This window comes from Pan paniscus, chromosome 13 (assembly GCF_029289425.2).
Source record: "Pan paniscus chromosome 13, NHGRI_mPanPan1-v2.0_pri, whole genome shotgun sequence".
NCBI lineage: Eukaryota > Metazoa > Chordata > Mammalia > Primates > Hominidae > Pan > Pan paniscus.
The window spans coordinates 83362661-83384714 of record NC_073262.2 but is presented as its reverse complement, the minus strand read 5'-3'; the positions used below and the strand labels follow the sequence as shown (position 1 = coordinate 83384714).

At 37.9% G+C, this 22054-nt stretch overlaps 1 long non-coding RNA gene across 1 annotated transcript in view; it reads right to left on the bottom strand.

Moving 5' to 3' along the window:
- LOC130541288 (uncharacterized) overlaps window positions 1–22054 on the bottom strand; it is a 140260-nt gene that overhangs the window by 100528 nt on the left and 17678 nt on the right. The window contains exon 2 of the long non-coding RNA XR_008955326.2: window positions 7010–7104. This is a non-coding gene — a long non-coding RNA (uncharacterized LOC130541288). The remainder of the gene's footprint in view (window positions 1–7009; window positions 7105–22054) is intronic.

The window sequence follows — 22054 nt, the reverse complement described above, 5'->3', positions numbered from 1 at the left end:
GCACATTTTTAGGTATTTGTTATAGCAACACCCCTATTCTCTGGTACTGATTTCTGTCTTAGTCCATTTGTGCTGCTATAACAGAATACCTGAGAGTGGGTAATTTATAAAGTGCAGAAATTTATTTCTCATGGCTCTGAAGGCTGAGAAGTCCAAGATCAAGGTGCTGGTAGGATTGGTGTCTGTTGAGGGCTGCCCTCTGCTTTCTCTTTTTCTCTCTGCTTTCTCGCTTTCTCTCTGCTTTCAAGTTGACACCTTGTTGTTGCATTCTCTGGAGTTGAGGAACACTGTGTCCTTAGGTGGCAGAAGGGACAGAAGACCAACAGGGTGTCCCATTCAACCTAAGCCCTTTCATAAGGACACTAATTCCATGCATGAGACTGGAGTCCTCATAATATAATCACATCCCCCGAAGGCCCTGCCTCTTAATACCACTACAATGGGGATCCACTTTGAACATGAATTTCAGAGGGGACACAAAACCATAGCAATTGGGAAATCCCATGTATTGTGTAAGTACACTCTATGATATTTGCACAATGATGAAATAACCCAAGAATGCACTTCTCAAAATGTATTCCCATTGTTAAGTGACACAACACTGGTTAAGAGTCTTACAGGTACATAGTATTCTTTCGGTGGAAATAAGCTAAAGCAGACTAAGCTAAACTATCTTTCCTCAGACAAATGCAATAAATGTTTCCATTCCAACATTTTGTAAGGATTAAAACTAGAAAGTAAGGAGTATTTTAGTGTCAAAATATTTTCGCGGACATGTTAAGAGCAAATTGATTTTCACAACTCTTAATCTTGAGTAAAATTGAAGTTAAGGTTTTATCTTTTTCTTAATCAACATTACAACATTTGATACCGTGATATAGGCTCTTAATAAATGCCACGAATGCAAGTGGAAATTTGAGGCACGGTATCCCTAAAGCACTTTCCACATAGGCTCTCCTGCTGCAGTTGTTTGTAAATGAAGCTCTACATGTAAATGCTAGATTAGACTGAATGATGAATTTAAAACAAGTGGGTGCACTCACTGTGGCCCAAATTAAGCCTTGTTCTAAAGTTGCTATAGCAACATTATCTTTACCAAATGTCCTGCTTTAAAAAATAATTGGAAACATTTCCTGTTATTTAGGAAGAAAAATAAAATCACTATTAATTTTTTGCATCCCACTACACAAATGCATTATTCTCATGCAATTAAAAAAATCAGCAAATATCATGAATGAATACATGCATTTTAATATAATTATAACAGCAAAATCAAGAGGAATAAGAGTGAAATTAGTTTATAGACATAATATGATGTATCTAAGAGTTAAATAAAATATTTGAATAAACATATTTTTCTTCTTTCTTTCTTGAATAACACTTAAAAGCAGAGAGCCATGAATAGTTCCTTTGGGCTTTGTATGTATAAATTATTTACTTAATAGATCATGAACATATTTCTTTTTGTTTTGTTTTGTTTGTGAGACAGAGTCTCGCTCTGTTGCCAGGCTGGAGTGCAGTGGTGCAATCTCGGCTCACTGCAAACTCTGACTCCCTGGTTCAAGCGATTCTCCTGCCTCAGCCTCCCGAGTAGCTGGGATTACAGGCATGCACCACCACGTCCAGCTAATTTTTGTATTTTTAGTAGAGACAGGGTTGCACCATGTAGGCCAGGATGGTCTCAATATCCTGACCTCGTGATCTGCCCGCTTCGGCCTCCCAAAGTGCTGGGATTACAGGCACGAGCTACCATGCCCGGCCCATATTTCTTTAATATTCGGAGAAAGTTGTGGAATAATTGAAGTTTTAGGTTATGGATTGGAGAGTAAATAAATAAATTCAAAGGACCTACATACACATGACATACCAAGAAGCAGAGAAGTCTAAAATATTTTATGAGGGTAGCTAGAGGAACATATATTTGAATTGGACAACAATAACGAAATGATGTACTAAAATTCCAGGCCCAGATGCATTTTGTTTTTCTAAAAAAATGATTTTAATTCAAACCTATCATTCAATTGTTTTCATAAAAAACTATTAGAAAATATTGTAACATTTGAGAAAACAAAGACTCACATAATTTGGAAGAAAAATAACCTCTCTACACAGCATAATATATATTGTTTAGTAACCTGTGAAAATGTACCCTATATAGTTTGATTCAACATTTCAACCCTTTTTTTTTGTACTTTGGAAAGGCATTTTCTCTCAATGGAGTTTTAATTCTAAAGTGCCATTTCATGCTTCATTATCTCTGAGTAAGAGTTTTAGTTTATTGTTGGCCCTCAGCTTCATCTGTGAGTCATGAGTTGTATAGCTAAGGATATTTTCCCAGGCATTTGGGTGAGGTGACTAATACTTCTTTCTATATATCAATTAGGCTTTCCTATTTAACAACACTAGACTTCAAAATGAAAGTGACATGTTCTGGGAAACAAGATGAAAAATATAGAAGCAGTAACATTTTGGAGAATGCTTAAATCGCTTTATTTGCAAAGTGAAAATATTTTGTTTGTACAACCTTTTCTCTGCCACCTCCTTCCTCCACCCAGTTCCATCGCTCTTTCCACTAGAATCAGCCATGCTGAATATTCTGGCATAGCTCAAAGTAAAATAAATAAGAGAGGAGGATGCCCCCAGTTTCTGGGTTTTTGGTTCTAAACAACTTTCAGGCATTAGTGGGTTGCAACCAGCAGCCCTTAACTCACCTCCTATAACAGATACTGACCCTGAGTTTGAAGGTTGCAGCTTTGCCATTTATATGTATAAATGTACATGTGAACCCATCAGCTCCCAATGTAACTTAAATTTGGCATGGAAACTGGGAGAAAATAGGATTGAATTAAATTTTTCCACCAAAAGGCTATGTTGTGACTGTTCAATACTAATTCCATTATAATTACAATTAACCTTATAATTAAGATTTTCTAGTCATCTACCTCATAAATCCAGGTTATTTCTAGTTTCTGGTTCTGTGTGTTCACTTGGCCTAAAATATTCTTCCTTAAGTTTCTACCTGTATCCAAATCTTTCACATCTTCTCCAGGAAATCTTCCCTGACTGATGCCAACTGTTGTCATCTCCTCACTATCTCCTGTCACTTGCTTTAGATGAAATGTTAGCCAAGCAGGGTATTTAAGAGCTTAAATTCTGTGGTCACGTTCAACCCAAGTTCGAATCCTGGCATAGGGGCCTAGTAAAACAAATCCATTGAACAAATTAATTATTGGGGGCCAGACACTATTGTAGGTGCTGCAGTATAGCAGTGAGCAAGACAGACAAGGAACCTACTCTCCCTGAGCTCATGTTGAGGCATGGGAAGACAATGAAAAATATTATCTAGTGTGGTAGGTTCTGTAAAGGGAGTAAGCAAAGTCATGTAATACAGGTTAATTAGGGGCTCCTATCTGAGTGGGAACAGGGGTCAGGAAAAGCCTTCATGAGGGGATGATATTTGAGTTGAGACCTCAAGATTGAGAAGGAGTCAGCCATGCTAGATGAGGGAAAAAATGTATTCCAGCCAGAGGGAAAAAGCAAGTACCAATATTCTGAGTAGGAAATAACATTTAAGAAGTAGAAAGAAGGCCAGTGGTGGGTGGGGGCTGGGGGGAAAAAGCAGTGCTTGATAACATTGTAGACTATTAAAAGAGAATTGGATTTCATGCTAAGATTGTGATAAAAACTGTTGACTTTAATTGTCACACCAATTTTTAGAAAGTTGAATTGGATCTAAATATATTAAAGTTATAAAATATCACATAAATTGCCACTATATAATGTATGTACATATATGAGTTATGCATTAAGAACTCCTTATAAAAAACAATTGTGTTGACTTACAATTTTCTTATCCACTCCAGTTGAACACAAATATCCTGGGTCATGACTGGAGTAAGAAGAGTGAAGATTCCCTCGATGCCATACCATGTCACAGAGGCACCAAGAGAGTGAGTTTCTGCCTTTCCTACTTCCATATTCTCCTTTACACAAGGATGTTGATAAGAGGAGTAAGTGGGGAAACATAGATTTTTGAGCCTGAAGCACAGGGAAGATGTCTAGACTTTTACTGAAAATTTGAGCATCATCAACATATAGATGTTTGTAAGTCAAGGCAATGAGATTACCTAAGGAGACAGTACACATAGAAGAGCAAAGAGCCCCAGAGGAAGCCCTGGTCAGGCCAACATTTAACAGTGAGTTTAGATGGAGGAACAGGTGTCATCAAAGACTAATTAAGTTTAGTAAATAACAGAAAAATCAGAAGCCAAAAGAAAAAAAAAATATTTAAAGGAGGAAGTACACGATAAACTGTGAGGATGAGTAGCATGAAAACTAAGACATGTTTGCTGGGTTTGGCCACATGAAAAGACTTGTAGACCTTGATGAGTACAATTTTGATGGAAAGGTAGAGATAAGTCATTGGAGTAGGTGAAGGAATTAGTTAGAAACAAGGACGTGGAGACAGGATATAGTCAACCTGTGGGAGGGATTTTGCAGTGAAGTTTGCTGTGAAGCAGCATGGGGAAATGGAGTGGTGGCTATAAACAGATAAAGGGTATGTGGACTTTTAAAAGTTTATATTAATGATTAAATATGCATCTTTGTTAAAAATTTTGTATCAGTTTTCTCATCTGTAAAAGAGGCAAATTTAACAATGATGCTTCAAACGGTTACAATGAAAATGAAGAGTTATTGCGAGTAAAGGACTAACACCATACTTGGTGCTTTATATGTTCTAAGTGGTCATTATTATCACCAGGTACTGTAGAATTCCTTAACACTCAGCATATTTACTCAAATTATTTTTCTTTTTCGCTCTTTACTGCCTCAGATATAAGAAGTTATCTTTAAGTAAGGTGCTATGGAAGTGGAGTTCGAGGACAAGAATGAACAGTTAAGTTGTTAATAGAATTAAATCATTATTCAACCATGTGTCCTAAACTCTGCGTTAGGCATTTTGACTATGTATATGTAGAAGTATGACTTAATACAGTCCCTTCCCTTTATTAGTACACAGAGCTCAGGAGTCCCCAAGACCACCTTTACTTCTCACATGTACTGTGAGATCAGGGATCCAAGACTACCCTCAGGTTAGATAATTCTCTAAAGGGACTCACAGATCTTGGAAAGCTGTTACACACACGGTTACAGTTTATTACAGTGAAAAGATACAGATTAAAATCAGCGGAAGAAAGAGGCACACAAGGCAGGGCTCAGGAGACCTTAAGGCACAGGGCTTCCAGTTATCCTCTCCCAGTGAAGGCATGTGTGCAGTACCTATTTCTCTAGGAACATTGTGTGAAAATACACATGGAATATTGCCCACTGGGAAGCTCATTTGAGCTTTGGTGTCTGGAGTTTTGATTGCAATCCAGTCACCCAGCCACTACTCATATGGCTAATCTTAGTTTCCAGCACTTCCAGAGGTCAATCTGACACCTTGTAGTCTGAGGTACCTATGGCTCCAGACCCCAAGTAAACAAAGATGTTCTAATCAGGCAGGATACTCCACGGGCTTAGAGGTTACCTCCCAGGTGCCAACTGCAAAGGCCAGACCTCTCTTTGGCAAGGTTTATACTTCGTGGTACAATTTATAATGGTTGCGGAGATAATATACAAAGACATAAAACCTACATACAATATATGATTTAACTAATGATTCAAGTCAGTAAACAGTGTCATAATGTCAGAGGCATTTGAACCACAGCAACTCCATCTTGAATAGGGGCTGGATAAAATAAGGCTGAGACCTACTGGGCTGCATTCCCAGATGGTTAATGCATTCTAAGTCACAGGATGAGTTAGGAGGTTGGCACAAGATACACGTCATAAAGACCTTGCTGATAATACAGGTGGCAGTAAAGGAGCAAACTAAAACCCACCAAAACCAAGATGGCGGCGAGAGTGACCTTTGGTCGTCCTCCATGCTACACTCCCACCAGAACCATGACAGTTTACAAATGCCATGGCAACATCAGGAACTTACCGTATATGGTCTAAAAAGGTGAGGCATGAATAATCTACCACTTATTTAGCATATCATCAAGAAATAACCATAAAAATGGGCAACCAGCCCCTCTCAGGTCTGCTGTCTACGCAGTAGCCATCCTTTAATTCCTTTACTTTCCTAATAAACTTGCTTTCACTTTACTTTATAGACTTGCCCTGAATTCTTTCTGGCCTGAGATTCAAGAACCCTCTCTTGGGGTCTGAATTGGGACCCCTTTCCTGTAACAATAATGCTAGGATATGTTTACATAATAAATAGCTTATTCAAATAGTACTCACTGTAGCTATTCAGAGAAAGACGAGAGTTGGAGCTAAGGGTTGGGTAAAAAAAGGAATTCTAGAAAAACAGCTGTATGAATTGGACCTTGAAAGAGTACCTGGATTTGAAAACATTACCTGAGAGAAAGGTGAATTATTGGGGTTCAGGTCAATTCTGGGCAGGGTCTCATCAGAGTCAGAATGTGGTCACAGAGTCCTTCATAGTGGACAGAGGAAAACTAGGAATGTGGTTGATGAGATGAGGGGAAAAAAAAGAATAGTGACATGAAAGAAAATCTTTGCCTAAATAACAACTTTATATAAAGCTAGCTTTGTGCCTCAGAAGGGAGAATTTCCTGTCTCCTTCCCTTCTGCCAGCTGCCAGCATTCACACAGTTGGTATTGATGGTTAGGTTTCTGTGGGCTAATCTGGGATTGTAATTGCCATTTATAATTCCAATTCCAGAGGGAAAAAATTCTTTTTTGTTTAAAGAGTGCCTTTTAGAGAAATTTGGGGAACATACATGTTTTGTTTCATTTTGGGTATTTACTTCTCAATGACTGAGCTTGGGCCGTGAGGAAGGAGAATAGCATCAATGTTATCTGCACTAACCTCTAACAATTTTGCAAAATTTTGGAGTGAATTTCTAGGCATTTTGAGAATATGCAACTTACTTGTAGTTATTTAGTATTTCTTAACAACAGCAATATTTATTAATTAATATTTGGAAACTATTACCTGAAAAAGATGTGGATGTTGCTTCCAGGTACATGGTGAAAGTGGCTTATACAGGTTGAATAAAAATCACTGCCATTTTCAGAATATTGATGGCACTGGAAAGAAAACACAGGGTATTTGAACTCTGGAAAGTTTTGGAAAAACTCAAAAAATTTCCATCTGCGCTTCAGAAGGAACAATGTTAACTGACCTGGAAAGATAAACTGGATTACTTAAGAAAATACATTTAGTTTCTTAATATTGTTAGATAATTGATCAAGTTCTGGAACTTCAGTGATATTTTTCCTATTCAATTGAATTTCTCCCATTCTTCTGAAGGAATTGAATGTAAAGCAAATGAGAAAGGCAACTTTGCAAAACCCCTATCTTCATCATAAATGTATTACATTCCTCTAATAAGAACCTGCTCTCACCCAGCAGAGGATTCCAGATGATTCTTTTTTTCTCAGGGAAAAGAGAAAAATCTGATATGCATTCAAAACCTGTGATGTCCTACTTATTAGATAACTTATTACATTAGCGTTTGATTAGTTTGAACTCCCGATTTCTAGCCTAGAGTAAGAAAAAGGTCAACTAGAATTGTATTTAAAAGAAGATGTGTTTATCATTGTTATAATCAACACTGTTCCAGTATTGTAAGGCTCATCAGTACAACTGCCAGTGTTCCTTCTTCACATTTGATGATTTCCTGTGTTTCAGTTTTGAACATTTAATATGCCAAATATACTGAGGTTTTCACTAATAAAGTTCACTCAAGCGGAGTCAGCACCAATTTATATCTATGACGGGGGCTATACTTTTACAAGGAAATGACATATCCAGAAGTTGTAGAGTTACTGGGGCATGGTAGAAGCTCAAATTCTGATCCTCTACTTTTCTGGGCAGAGTGACCTTGGGAAAATAACTTCTTAATCTACACAATGTAGCACTGTTGTTAAAACTTGACAAAATATTTTCTAAAACATGCCTACCACATAGTGATCATGTAATCATGTAACAAATGTATTTTCTATTCCCCTCTTTCCAATACCTGAGCACCACTCTCAAATGAAAATATCATCTGCCATGGGCATCACAAACATTCCAAAGAATACAGTTTTTCCAGCATTAGTTAGCATCTGTTGCAAAGGTAATGAGGGGGCCCATAGCGAAAGTTCTCAATGGATCAGCAGCAGCAATAAAATGATAGAAAAAGAAATTGTTACTTGATCTTTTATGATTTAATGCACAGATTAAAAAATAAACAAACTGATATTTACTGAGGGCACACACAGTCTTGACACTTTTATCTCCCTCATTTAATTTTTATGTGAAATCCAAAGGGATGTAGGCATTATAGTAGAGTAGGAACAACACTGGGTTTGAGCTCTGGCTCAGCCACTTGCTATCTATGTGTCATTGAGAAAATTATTAAACTTTTTAAGCTCCACATTTTCACCCAAAAATGGACATAATAATGGTATCCACTTCACAGAGTTGTTTAAGGATTATTTGTAATAATGCCTATAAAACACAATACAGTTCCTAGCATATAATTATAAATTTATTGTTAGTTGTAATAAGACACTGCAGTCTCAAAGTGTTTCACAAAGTTTGAATTAATGACTTCTTGCCTCAGAATCCCTGGAGATCTTGTTAAATAAGAAGACTCCTGGGCCCAGCTCCAGATCTAATGAATCAGAATATCTGGGCAGTGCTGGAGTTGAAGAGTTTGCTTTTTAAGAAGCTGTCCAGGTGCAGTTGAAACCAGCTACTGATGCTATCCATGATCCATTCACTCCTCTCCTGGTAACTATACTTTGATTTCCATCTGGGGGAATTATTCTTCTGGCTCCAACCATTTTTGCTTTTGGCAGAGCATCTGACCTGTCACTGGTGCCTTTGTTGTCATTTCCCTGGCCACAGAGACTGGGTTCACTCTGTCCCAAGCAAAGATGATGTAATGTAGATAAGCTTTTGCTAGAATGGTAGGACAAAGGCGAGTCCTCTCTCCTACTGGATGAGGATGTGCTTCTGGGCATGATAGAAGCCATCTGTGACCATGAGGTAGGGTGGCTATCTGAGAGTGAAGCCAGAAGAAGCAGAGCCAAAAGATGGAAAGACAGAAGCCTCTCAGGCTGATGGTGTCAACTGAAACCTTGATCTAGCTACACCTAAAGCCAGACTGATTCCTGCAGTTTTTGATTATTGAGCCAATGCATTCTTTTTGGTTAAAGCATTTTGGATATGTTTCTTTTTGTTACATGTGACCAAAGCCTAAAAAATCAGATAACCCATGTTCAATTTCTTTGTTAAATGCTGGGTCTTCAGTCCATACCCATCCCTGACTTGACACACTGGGCATTTTCAGATTCCTTCTGCCGAGGCTGAAGCAGGCTAAGCAGACTCCTAGATTTCTCACCTCTAAGATGGTACCTGAATCTTGGCTTACTAGGACACAAAAAATAAGTCCAAGAAAGTCCCTTTCTAACTTTGATGCTTTGGCTAAAACTCAGTTCTGCTAGTTAGAGGTTACAAATTCCAATCTTTAAAGGGGGCACAGCAGGAAAAATGAATAAGTAAAACAGGCTGGGAGTTGGAAATATGCCCCTTGCTTCTTAAGTCCAAGGAAAACATCAAGGCAAATCTGAAATTAAATGCCCAGTCTCAGTGTTAACAAGGCAACAGGGAGTAGAGATACTAGAGTATTGGAGAGCTCTTGCCTCCTTTAAAGGCAGCAGGGGTTATTTAGCTTCAGCCAAAAGTCACCATGTGGGAATTCAGTCCCAGATTACCAGAGTTATCAGGCATCTTGAATTTTATATTAAATCTCTTGAATTTTAAATAGTAACAGTTAATTCAAAATGTAAAAACATTCTATGTAAGCTGACACAGTGAGGGCCAAACATAACACACATGAAGCAGCCTAGGATCTCCTGTGTAGACCTTCCAAGAGGTGGCAGAAGACAGTGTTATCTGAAGAAAAAGGCTTTCACAATTAGGAGATTATCCCAGTTCCATCTACAGACACATGGGAGAGAAAAAAGAGAAAATATCCATAATTTGAACGTGTCAGGCAAGGAGAAATGTATTCACTCCATCTACAGGCTAGCTTGGTAACTGGCATTAGGGAGTCCTAGGAGTTCATTGTACTTTTTTTTTTTTGTGGCGGAGTCTCATTCTATCGCCCAGGCTGCACTGGAGTGCAGTGGCATGATCTTGGCTCACTGCAACCTCTGCCAGATTCAAGCAATTCTCCTGCCTCAGTCTCATGAGTAACTGGGATTACAGGCGCCTGCCGCTGTGTCTGGCTAATTTTTGTAATTTTAGTAGAGACGGGGTTTCACCATTTTGGCCAGGCTGGTCTTGAACTCCTGACACCATGATCCACCTGCCTCGGCTTCCCAAAGTGCTGGGATTACAGGCATGAGCCACCATGCCCAGCCCATTGTACTCTTAACTCATGTAAGATTTTCTTCCTCTCAGCGGGCAGGAAGCCTTTATCTCCTTCTAGAAGTCAGATCATGTTGCTAATAGTCTCTGCTCACTTGTTTTTTTACTTTTCCCTTTGTAGAGCTGGTATAAATTTTCAATTTTATTTTTCTTTCCAGGAGATGTAATTGGCCAGAAATCTGGCCCCAGGCAACTACTGCATTAACTTTATAATGAAGAGCTCATTTGGTTAACAAATTATGTTTCTATACACTTTTAACATAGACTTATCTAAACCATGGTAATCTCTTCCTACTCAACACATATTCATTTCACTTTTAGATATCCAGATATCTGGGTAAGGCACAGAGAGCCAACGACAAAAAGGTTTTTAAAGTTAAGTCTTTCCAGTTTATTTCTATGAGATGGGGACGCCTGTGATAATTGAATCCATATGGCCTTCTCCTTCTTAACATTTGTACATAGGTAGAAGCATGCTAAATGAACATCCAAGGTAGTCAAGAAAAGAAAAAGGAGATCCCAAGAGGGATATTATGAAAGCTTTGGGGAGTGAGGAGGTGGTCTCCTATTTTGCCTTCACACTAATAAGGAAGGATAAAGAGGTAGCTCATGGCTGCCCAGCTCCCAATAGCCCATTTCCATGCTATCCACCTCAGCCCTTTCCACATACACAAAAATATTCACAGCTCTAGGCTACTCCCTTAATTTCTAGTTTTTGGGCTATTGTTCTAATTCCCTTTATTCCAGCAAAATCAGGAGAATTGGGTAACCAACAGAGGCTATTGCTCAGATGATCAGAGAAGGCACCTGTCGCAGGAATAAATGTCTGCTATTTTCTTGACTAGTTAATGGACTACTTAGAAAAAAAATCTCAACATGAACTGAAGGTGTAAGGAAGATGAGACTGAATCCAACATAACAGTTTATCTTATTGAACAAATGGATATGAAATCCATAATATCTGTGGACTAATATCTGGTTCTCCTTTCATTTCTAGTACATGAGAGACTGTACTTGCAGTTAAGCAGGGCCATGTGACTAGTTCTGAGCAATGGAATACAGTACAGAGTAATAAAGTATGAAGCCTTTATGTACTTTCTTCTCTTGAAAGAAGACCACATATCTCAGGGAGTACAAGCCTGGTTGGTGGAGCCACCATAACCCTAGGATCCTGAGTGTCCAAATGAACCACCCTAAAGCTGACAAAAAATGAACACATTTCACTGGAGAAGAAAAAATAAGCTTCAGTTGTGTTAAGCCTTCAAGACTTCAGAGTGATTTTTAAAATTGTGCTATAGCACAATTTACCCTGCTTAATAAAAAAAGATGCTGAGAGGCAAGGAGATTGCTTTGTTTCTGGAGCTTGGGGAGAGAAATTAAAAGTGGGGAAGCAGCTAGCTAGTGGTAAATTTTTCTGTCTTCCTTCTGTCCTCCTGCCTTTCTTTAATTCTTGTTCTACACGCGAAAAATGCACCCATTCTGTCAATTTTCAATTCTATATTCACACATATGCCAACTTTATAAAATGAAAATAACTGGCGAAATATATAAAGTACACAGCTTAGTCTTGCACACAATTTAAGTTGAAAATTTATGTATTTAAATGCATTCATGGAGAGAGGCATTAGCATGAAAAGCAGATGAGAAGGTGGTTTTCAGTTCTAGTTGGTTTTCAATTCTCCTTGTGAACTTTTCTAAACATCTTTTTGCTAGCACATACCTACCTCCTTATTCCAAAGATTTCCAGAATCCTGGGGGTGTTTTCTACCCTGTTAAAATCTATATCCAGAGAACACAGAATTAAAGTCATTCACACATTTTCTGTGTGGCAGGTGCTGTGGCTGTATCTACCCTCAAGGGAGCTCTCAGGTTCGTGGGAAAGCTAACATACAAATAAATCCTTCATGTGAAGAGTGTTGCAGCAGACATCAGCACAAGGGCAGGGACTGGGAGAAGCAAGAATGTAGGTGGTGGTGGTCTTGGGATGTCAAGAAAAGATTTACTGAAGACATGGCAACTTGCTCTTTAGGAAATTATTCTAGCGACATAATAGTAGTTGTCTATAATGGAGACGGTTGGGACTGGAGGCAGACAACAACATTAAGCAGGAGGCAACGTAGTAATAACCAACAGTTAGCAAGAAGGATGAAGAAGAAGGGACTTGTGGCAGAGGTATTAAGAGGCAGACAGTAATTTGGATTTGATGAGAAAATAAGAGGGAGGAGTCTAAGAATATTCTACACTGGGTTCAGGGATTTTTTTCCTACAGTGGGCAGCTAGTATTTTAGACTTTGTGGGCCATGTATAGTCTGGTGTTTTTTGGTAATCTTTCTTCTGTTTTTTGTTGTAATCTTTCAAAAATGCAAAAGCCATTCTTAGTCTGAGGCATGGTTATGGTCCTTAGGCCCTAGTTTGCCAACTCATGTTCTAGATTAAGACATCCCAAGGGGGATATCTTTAGTCAGATAAGAGAAGGAGAGAAGGTTCAGGCAGGCTGTAAAGAAAACTGAAAAGCATTGGCCAATTCTTCTAACTTGTTCAGTTTTATCACAAATAGAAATGCTCTCTCTCGATAAAGCTGAAATTTTGATATAATGGTCAAATTGCCCTTTATTGTACAATCTGATTTTACAACATATTCTTTGTTTTAGGAAATAAACCTTTGACTCATGATCTTGTAGTGTTTTTATTCTAAGTCCTACATGTCCAGTATATGCTTTTGTTTTGCATTTGTCAGTCTTTGGCTACAAAGTCCTAAATGTTTGGTATTAAGAATATAAGTTTCTATTACAAAGCCATAACTCATTATATATTTTTAATGGTGGTTGCTTTTTGGTTTGATGTATAATATGTGCTCAATGTTATTATTTGAGTCAATTAATGACAATGATAGATATCCATTGAAAAGTAAATTCGTGTTCATTTAAAAATCAAACAGCTTTAGAAGACTTAAATGGTCCCAACTTTGGGCGTATATTGAACAATTGGTAGAGATGCTCTTCAATACTATTTGTATTTTTATATTTGGATTAAAAAATGAGGCTAAGACATATTTCTGTTATATTCTAAACAATTTCTAGGCCTTCAATATAAAAAACTGCTTCTTTGCTTTCTGATTATGTATTAAAATGCACTTACAGGGATGCATGCAATTAATTCCTGATCATCTGAAGGTGGATTAACCTGTTTTCAGATGGAGGTAGTTAAGGTACAGCAGGGATTTAGAATCGGGTATCTTCCCCTACAAGGGCATGCAATCAAGCCGTTATTATTTGCCCTGATTATCAGCAACCCAGTGGTTGGAAGACTGGGTTCCAGGTCTGGACGACTCGGTTTCAGGTCTGGACACATGGAATCTGGCATACATCATTCACTCCATCAGCAGTCTTACCCAGAGTTTGGGTTCTCAGCTTCTGCACCTTGAAGAGCTGTCCTTCAACTCCAATCTTCTAATTACCTAATGACTCAGCCTTCCTGGGAGGTAAGATCACCCCAGATATTTGACTAATCTGCAAAGTGGTTAATCTACTGAAAGCTAATGAACAGTCAACTGTGATTTGATCTGAACTGTGCATGGTTTTGAGTTATCTGTAGCTTACCTTATTTCCACCCACCCTCCAAAATTCTATCTGATAATCAAACATTAACTATAATTGCATATTGTCCCCCAAATTTCCCTATGCATGTAATTTTACAGCATTCTAACCAATCCTGTTTTTTCTTCCAAAAGTTTCATTTCTTTTCAGGGATCCTAAGATATAGCCCTATATATTTTAAATATGATACTCATGGGCATATGTAAAAATTGCCCAACTTATAAATTTGGTTTTTGATGTTCAACTCTGAAAAACTGGGCCGAAATTGATGTCTAAACTTAGAGAATAGTTTCCAAATGCTTTGAACTTTTTAGTCTAGCTAATTCTTTGCTCCAAAATGTGTTTACTTGATGGCATCATCCATATCTTTTAAATTTTTACTACATTCTTTAATTCTAATACATTGAGGCCAAACAAGTAAAAAGAAAAAAAGTTTAAGAAAAGAAAAAAGAACCAAATGAAGAAATATATTACTTTAAATTGAAACCCACAAAGTGCTTTATTCTTTCATTACCAGAAGAAGAGTAATTAACAGAATGGGTTGGTGACAAGGAGATATCAGAAAGACATGGAAAGAAGAAGCAATTTAGGAATCCAAGTAGAAGAAAAGTGAGTGAAGAGAGAAAGAGAAAAAGTGAAAGAAAACCAAGAGGTCTTGCTGGCCTCATTCCAAGCTGCATGCCTTGGCTCTCAACACTGTGAATATAAGAGAAGTGGGAAGAATATTAACATTTGTAGGAAGGTTGGAGGCAGAGCACACACAAAATCCTGACATGTTTCTGAATGAAAGCTGTGGGCGTGAAAGCAAAGTGAGCTTTGTTCTCAGTTATTTTTTTTTCAAGACAGTCTCATTCTGTCACTTAGGTTATAGTGTTATAATAGTAGCGTGATAATAGCTCATTGCAGCCTTGAACTCCTGGGTTTGAGTGATACTCCCACCTCAGCCTCCTGAGTGGCTGGAATTTTAGGAAGCCACGACGTCTGGTTCTCCTAGGTATTTCTATGAGTCACACTTTATATATTCTTCTTATGTCTCTGGTAGGAGACTCAAGGTAAATCTTGGAGAATGCATTTACCTAGTTAGAAAACATAGCTATCAGTTTGTATGTGCCATGTTATGTCTGGTACCATATTGCTAAATCAGATTGCTCAGGGAGCCTGGTTTACATTTGGAAAATATATTAGTCTGTTTTCATGCTGCTGGTGAAGACATACCCGAGACTAAGTAATTTATAAAGAAAAGAGGTTTCATGAACTCACAGTTCCACATGGCTGGTGAAGCCTCACAATCATGGCAGAAGGCAAAAGGCATGTCTTACACGGCAGCAGGCAAACAGAGAATGAGAGCCAAGTGAAAGGGGTTTCCCCTTATAAAACCATCAGGTCTCATGAGGCTTATTCACTACCACGAGGACAGTATGGGGGAAACCACTCCCATTATTCAATTATCTCCCACCAGGTCCCTCCCACAACACGTGGGAATTATGGGAGCTACAATTAAAGATGAGATTTAGGTGGGGACACAGCCAAACCATATGAGAATACACCTAGCTCCCTTGTTTCCTCTTAAACATTTTGTTTTCCTCCTCAATCCCTTAAATTTAAATATTTGAACAATACAACAAAATTAAAGTGACTGAGATAAGGTAGATAATCAATAAATATAATTCCCCCTGCTTCTGTTCCTTTATCCCCTTTTCTGGAACCTTACACTTGCAAGCTTTATCGTGGATGCCCAGATCTCCAAGGGTGCTATTCTGCAGGGCTTGGGGATTGCAACACAATAGAGGTCTCAACTTATTTCCTCCTCACCCTCAGAACTTGCATGGCTCTGGTAGTCATTAAAAATGTTCAGACATTCTACTTCTCTGCCTCCCAGGTATATCTGTCTCCTTGTGGTTGAATAAGTTCACATGACTAATTCTGGTCACTGAGTTGGGAGTATAAGTAAGGATTATCTCTTCTAGGCCAAGGTGTTGAATTACTAGTGCAAGATTCTTTAGGGTACTTTTGTTCTAGGCTCTAGTGTCCAACAATATTTGAGATAGTGGCTACCCTACTAGCCTGGATTCCTAGCCTGTGAAGAGATACATAGAAGAGACCCAGCTCACCTGCAAAGGACATGGAATGAAAATGAGAGATAAACCATTGTTTTCAGAAGCCAGTAAATTTTGGGGATATATTTTCCTTTAGCATAGCTGAGTTATAGCCTGAATAATACGTTGTCTCATACTTCACCCCCCTCATTAGGATACGTTAAAATTTAGACTTGTGGAAGGCAAAGACTTTATCTATGCTGTGATGTTCTTTTATGTATACTCAGTGCCTGTGCAGAGCCTAGAGCATGGGGCAATAATCACTCAATAAATATTTGTTTACTCTAAAAATAAATGAAACACTCTACTGTTGTCACGGTGACAATAAGAGGTTAACAAATGTGGTTATTCATGTACATGAATTACAACTCTATTAGCTAAATAAGTCATAGGTTTTTGTTCCCAATACTACTTAATGGTGATTACAGATACATTGGAGGGCTGGCTGGAGATGATTCCAGTTAGATCAGTTTTCTGGGCTCTTTCAGAAAATGTCACTTGGGCAGCTACCTGAATGGCCTCATGAATAGAAAGGCTCTGAATCTACTTAAGACTAGGTATGAGTTATTGAGGGGGCTAATTGATACAACTGAGAGGACAAGAGAAAGAGCCAGAGAGTGCCTTGACAACTGTGTTAATAAGCCTAGCTTATCAACCTATCACTCTATATGTAGTTAAATCTTAGAACAACTTAACTATAACTTAGTTGAATTTTTGGAGAGATTCTAGCTGTGAATTATAAAGGACATTTCTTTTTTTAAAAAAAGAAAAAGGAAATAAAATTTTGCTTAATAGTAAACAAAATAGGTTTATTTATCTTGTCACTTTGGAATTTACTTCTTCTAAATAATTCCTAAAAAGCTTGCAAATAGGAAGATTTTATAGAATGACACCCTGCTCTGTGATTATAGTCCCTGAGTACTAAAAGAAGTTCATAATAAAAGTATCAACATCTTCTGTTAAGAACTGTGTTGGGAATTCTGTGGCACGCTGGCGCCCAAAGAGGGAAGCTAAAAATATGGGTGAACGTTTCTCAGAGGCTGATTCAGGTTGTGGGAGCTGGATCCTGAGACTCATCCAATTACAACATAGAAAGGTCCTGTCAAATGAGCTTCAGCCAGGCCATCTAGGGTGGGTGAGGGTAGCATTAACGCATAGGGACAATAATCAGTGCTTAAACAGGTAGGTGGTGATGTTGGGTGTTAAGTAGTGCCTTGCTTTGTATCTAAACAGCGACCCTGGGTTTGTCATAAATGGCTCTTATTATTTTGAAGTATGTTTCTTCAATACCTAGTTTACTGAGAGCTTTTAACATAAAGGGATGTTGAATTTTGTCAAAAGCCTTTCTGAAGCTATTGAGATAATCATGTGGTTTTTGTATTTAGTTATATTTGTGTGATGAATCACACTTACTGATTTGCATATTTTGAACCAACCCTGCATCCTGGCGATGAAGCCTACTTGATGGTGGTAGATTCAATTTTGACGGGCTGCTAGATTGTTTGCCAGTATTTTGTTGGGGATTTTGCATCAATGTTCATCGAGTATTTTGGCCTGAAGTTTTCATTTATTGTTGTGTCTCTGCCAAAATTTGGTATCAGGATGATGCTGGCCTCATAGAATGAGTTGGGGAGTCCCTCTTCCTCATTTTTTTGGAATAGTATTAGTAGAAATGGTACCAGCTCTTCTTTGTATGTTCGGTAGAATTCAGCTGTGAATCCAGCTGGTCATGGGATTTTTTTGGTTAGTAGGTATATTAGTTTTCATACTGCTGATAAAGACATACCCGAGACTGAGGAAAGAGGTTTAATTGGACTTACAGTTCTACATGGCTGGGGAAGCCTTATAATGATGGCAGAAGATGAAAGGCTCATCTCACATGGCGCAGACAAGAGAAGAGGGCTTGTGCAGAAAAACTCCCCCTTATAATAACCATCAGATCTCGTGAGACTTACTATCACGAGTACAGCATGGGAAAGACCTGCCCCCATGATTCAAATACCTCCCACTGGGCCCATCCCACAACACGTGGGAATTCAAGATGAGATTTGTGTGGGGACACAGCCAAACCATATCAGTAGGCTATGTATTATTGATTCACTTTTGGAGCTCATTATTGGTCTATTCATGGAATCAATTTCTTCCTGGTTCAGTCTTGGGAGGGTGTATGTGTCCAAGACTTTAGCCATCTCTTGTAGTTCTTCTAGCTTGTGTGCATAGCCACAGCCAATATTATACTGAATTGGGAAAAGCTGGAAGCATTCCTCTTGAAAACTGGCACATGACAATGATACCCTCTCTCACCACTCCTATTCAAGATAGTATTGGAAGTCCTGGAAAGGGCAATCAGGCAAGAAAAAGAAATAAAGTGCATCCACATAGGAGGAGAGAAAGTCAAACTATCACTATTTGCAGACAACATGATTCTATACATAGACAACCCCATAGTCTTGGCCCAAAAGGTCCTTCAACTGATAAACAACTTCAGCAATGTTTCAGGATACAAAATCAATGTACAAAAGTTACTAGCATTCCTATTCACCAACAACAGCCAAGCCGAGAGCCAAATCAGGAATGCAGTCCCATTCACAATTGCCACAAAAAACATAAAATCCCTAGGAATACAGCTAACCAGGGATGTAAAAGTTCTCTACAATGAGAACTACAAACCACTGCTCAATGAAATCAGAGATGACACAATCAAATGGAAAAACATTCCATGCTCATGGATAGGAAGAATCAATATCATTAAAATAACCATACTGCCAAAAGTAATTTACAGATTCAATGCTATTCCTATCAAACTACCAATAACATTCTTCAGAGAACTAGAAAAAAACTATTTTAAGATGCACATAGAAACAAAAAAGAGCCCTAATAGCCAAGGCAATCCTAAGCAAAAAGAACAAAGGTGGAGGCATCACTTTACCTGGCTTCAAAATATACTACAGAGCCACAGTAACCAAAACAGCATGGTACTGGTACAAAAACAAACACATAGATCATGGAGTAGATTAGAGAGCCCAGAAATAAGGGCATGCTCCTACAACCATCTGATCTTCAACAAAGCTGACAAAAAAAATAAATGTTGCTGAGATAACTGGCTAGCCACACACAGCGGATTGAAACTGATCCCCTTCTTACACCATATACAAAAATCAACTCAAGATGGATTAAAGATTTAAATGTAAAACCAAAAACTATAAAAACCCTGGAAGACAACCTAGGCAATACCATTTTGGACATAGGATGCACAAAGATTTTTTGACAAAGATGCCAAAAGCAACTGGAACAAAAGCAAAACTTGACAAATGGGATATAAGTAAACTTAAGAGCTTCTGCACAGAAAAAAGAAAACATTAACAGAGTAAACAGACAACCTACAGAATGGGAGAAAATATTTGCAAACAATGCATCTGAAAAGGTTTAATATCCACAATCTATTAGAAACTTAAATTTACAAGAAAAAAAACAACCCCATTAAAAAGTGGGCAAAGGACATGAACGGACACATTTCAAAAAAAAAAAAAATACATGTGGCCAACAAGTATATGAGAAATAGCTCAATAACACTGATGATATTGAGATATATTGAGAGAAATGCAAATCAAAATCACAGTGACCATCTCACACCATTCAGGATGGATGGCTATTATTAAAAAGTAAAAACTAGGCCGGGCGCAGTGGCTCACGCCTCTAATCCCAGCACTTTGGGAGGCCAAGGCAGGCAGATCACGAAGTCAGGAGATCGAGACCATCCTGGCTAACACGGTGAAACCCCGTCTCTACTAAAAAATACAAAAAATTAGCCAGGCGTGGTGGCAGGCGCCTGTAGTCCCAGCTACTCGGGAGGCTGAGGCAGGAGAACAGCATGAATCCAGGAGGCAGAGCTTGCAGTGAGCCTAGATCACGCCAGTGCACTCCAGCCTGGGCAACAGAGTGAGACTTCATCTCAATAAAAAAAAAAAAAAAAAAAAAAAAAAAAAAGATACTGGCAAGGTCTCGGAAGCCAGTAATCTATTTGGAAAAAATAGAATACTTCTACACTGTTGGTTGGAGTGTAAATTACTTCAACCATTGTGGAAAGCAGTGTGGTGATTCCTCAAAGACTTAAAAACAGAAATACCATTCAACCCAGCAATCCCATTACTGGGTATATACCCGAAGGAATATAAATCACTCTATCATAAAGACACATGCAAGCATATGTTCATTGAAGCACTGTTTACAATAGAAAAAAACATGGAATCAACCTAAATGCCCATTAATGACAGATTGGGTAAAGAAAATGTAGTACATTTACACAATGGAATACTAAGCAGCCATAAAAAAGAATGAGATCATGTCTTTTGCAGGAACATGAATGGAGCTGGAGGCCATTATCTTTAGCAAACTAAGGTAGGAACAGAAAACTAGATATCATGTGTTATCACTTATAAGTGAGAGCTAAATGATGAGAACTCATGAACACAAAGAAGGGAACAACAGACACTGGGGCCTACTTGAAGGTGGAGGGTGGGAGCAGGGACAGTAGCAGAACAAATAACTATTGGGTCCTAGGCTTAGTACCTGTGTGATGAAATAAACTGTACAACAAACCCCTGCAACATGAGTCTAGCTATATAATAAATCTGCACATATACCCCTGAACCTAAAATAAAAGTTAAAACAAACAAACAAACAAAAAATAGCGGCCATCCAACAGAATCTAAACAGACTATGGTACAGAAAATAGAAATGGAAGTCATGAAGAGAGAGAAGGGACCTTGCACCTCTATAAAGTAAATTGAGTTTTAGAGTAGAACTCAAGTTCAACTAGAGCAGCAAGCAAAAAGCTATTCTAGTGACAGTCAGAAAATGAATATAAAAAGATGTAGACAATAATTCCGTGGGAAAGGTACATTAAATATTTTTAAATAATTATTTATTTCTTTTACTACTAAAAAGTCAAGAATGACAGGAGGTAGATGAGATTTCTTTCCTTACAGTGATAGTCCTCTGTAACCAACTAATTATATGGAGACAAGTTATCAAGACTGAAAATTGTCTTGCTATCCTTTTAAATTTGCATATTATTAGTTCTTTTTGTTTTCAAAATTTGACTAAATTTTTCAAAATTTGGCAAAAAATAGAGATTCTAGATACTGTAAATATTTAACAGAACATGTGTTACAAAAGGATATAATAATTAAAATTAAATTATCACAATCATACCTTAGGTTTTACTTTGTAACTAAAAATTATTAAAGAGAAATGTGTTTAATTGATAAAGTTATAATTTATGAAGAATCTGTTCTTCAAATTGTAAACTAAACATGGTAAATTTGTAAGCAAATGATTGAGCTATTCATCATATATTTACATGTTTATAACAAGCAGTAGACTTCTAGATTTCTTATGAGCGATAGAAGATTTAGTGTTCGACTCACGGTTCTCTTTTTACCCTCATCTTGGGCGATATCATCTCTACTCCTAAATTTTGCTCTGTGGTATTATAACTAGAGGACACAGCACAACATTTTAAGGAAGATTGAAGCCTATGGGCTCAGATTGCTTGGAGTTTGAATCCTGGCTCCTAACTGTGTGACTCAATCAACTTACTAACTGTGACACTTAGCCTGAATGTCTACATTTATACAATTGCTCATAATAATTTCTGCTGTATAAGGCCATTCTGGCCATTAAATGGGATGACAAATGAAAAGTTCCTTGACTTCATTAAATGATCTGTAAATTAGAGATATTATTTACTATCTACATATGTAAGTCCCTGTGGGTGTTGCACAGGAACAACACATTCAGGCTGTCAAAATAGAATTTACTGTCTTCACATCTAAATTGACTTCTCTCTGAATTCCCTATCTAACTGTTTCAAATCTAATCTCCTAGATCTAACCAATCACTGAAACTAACAATTTTAC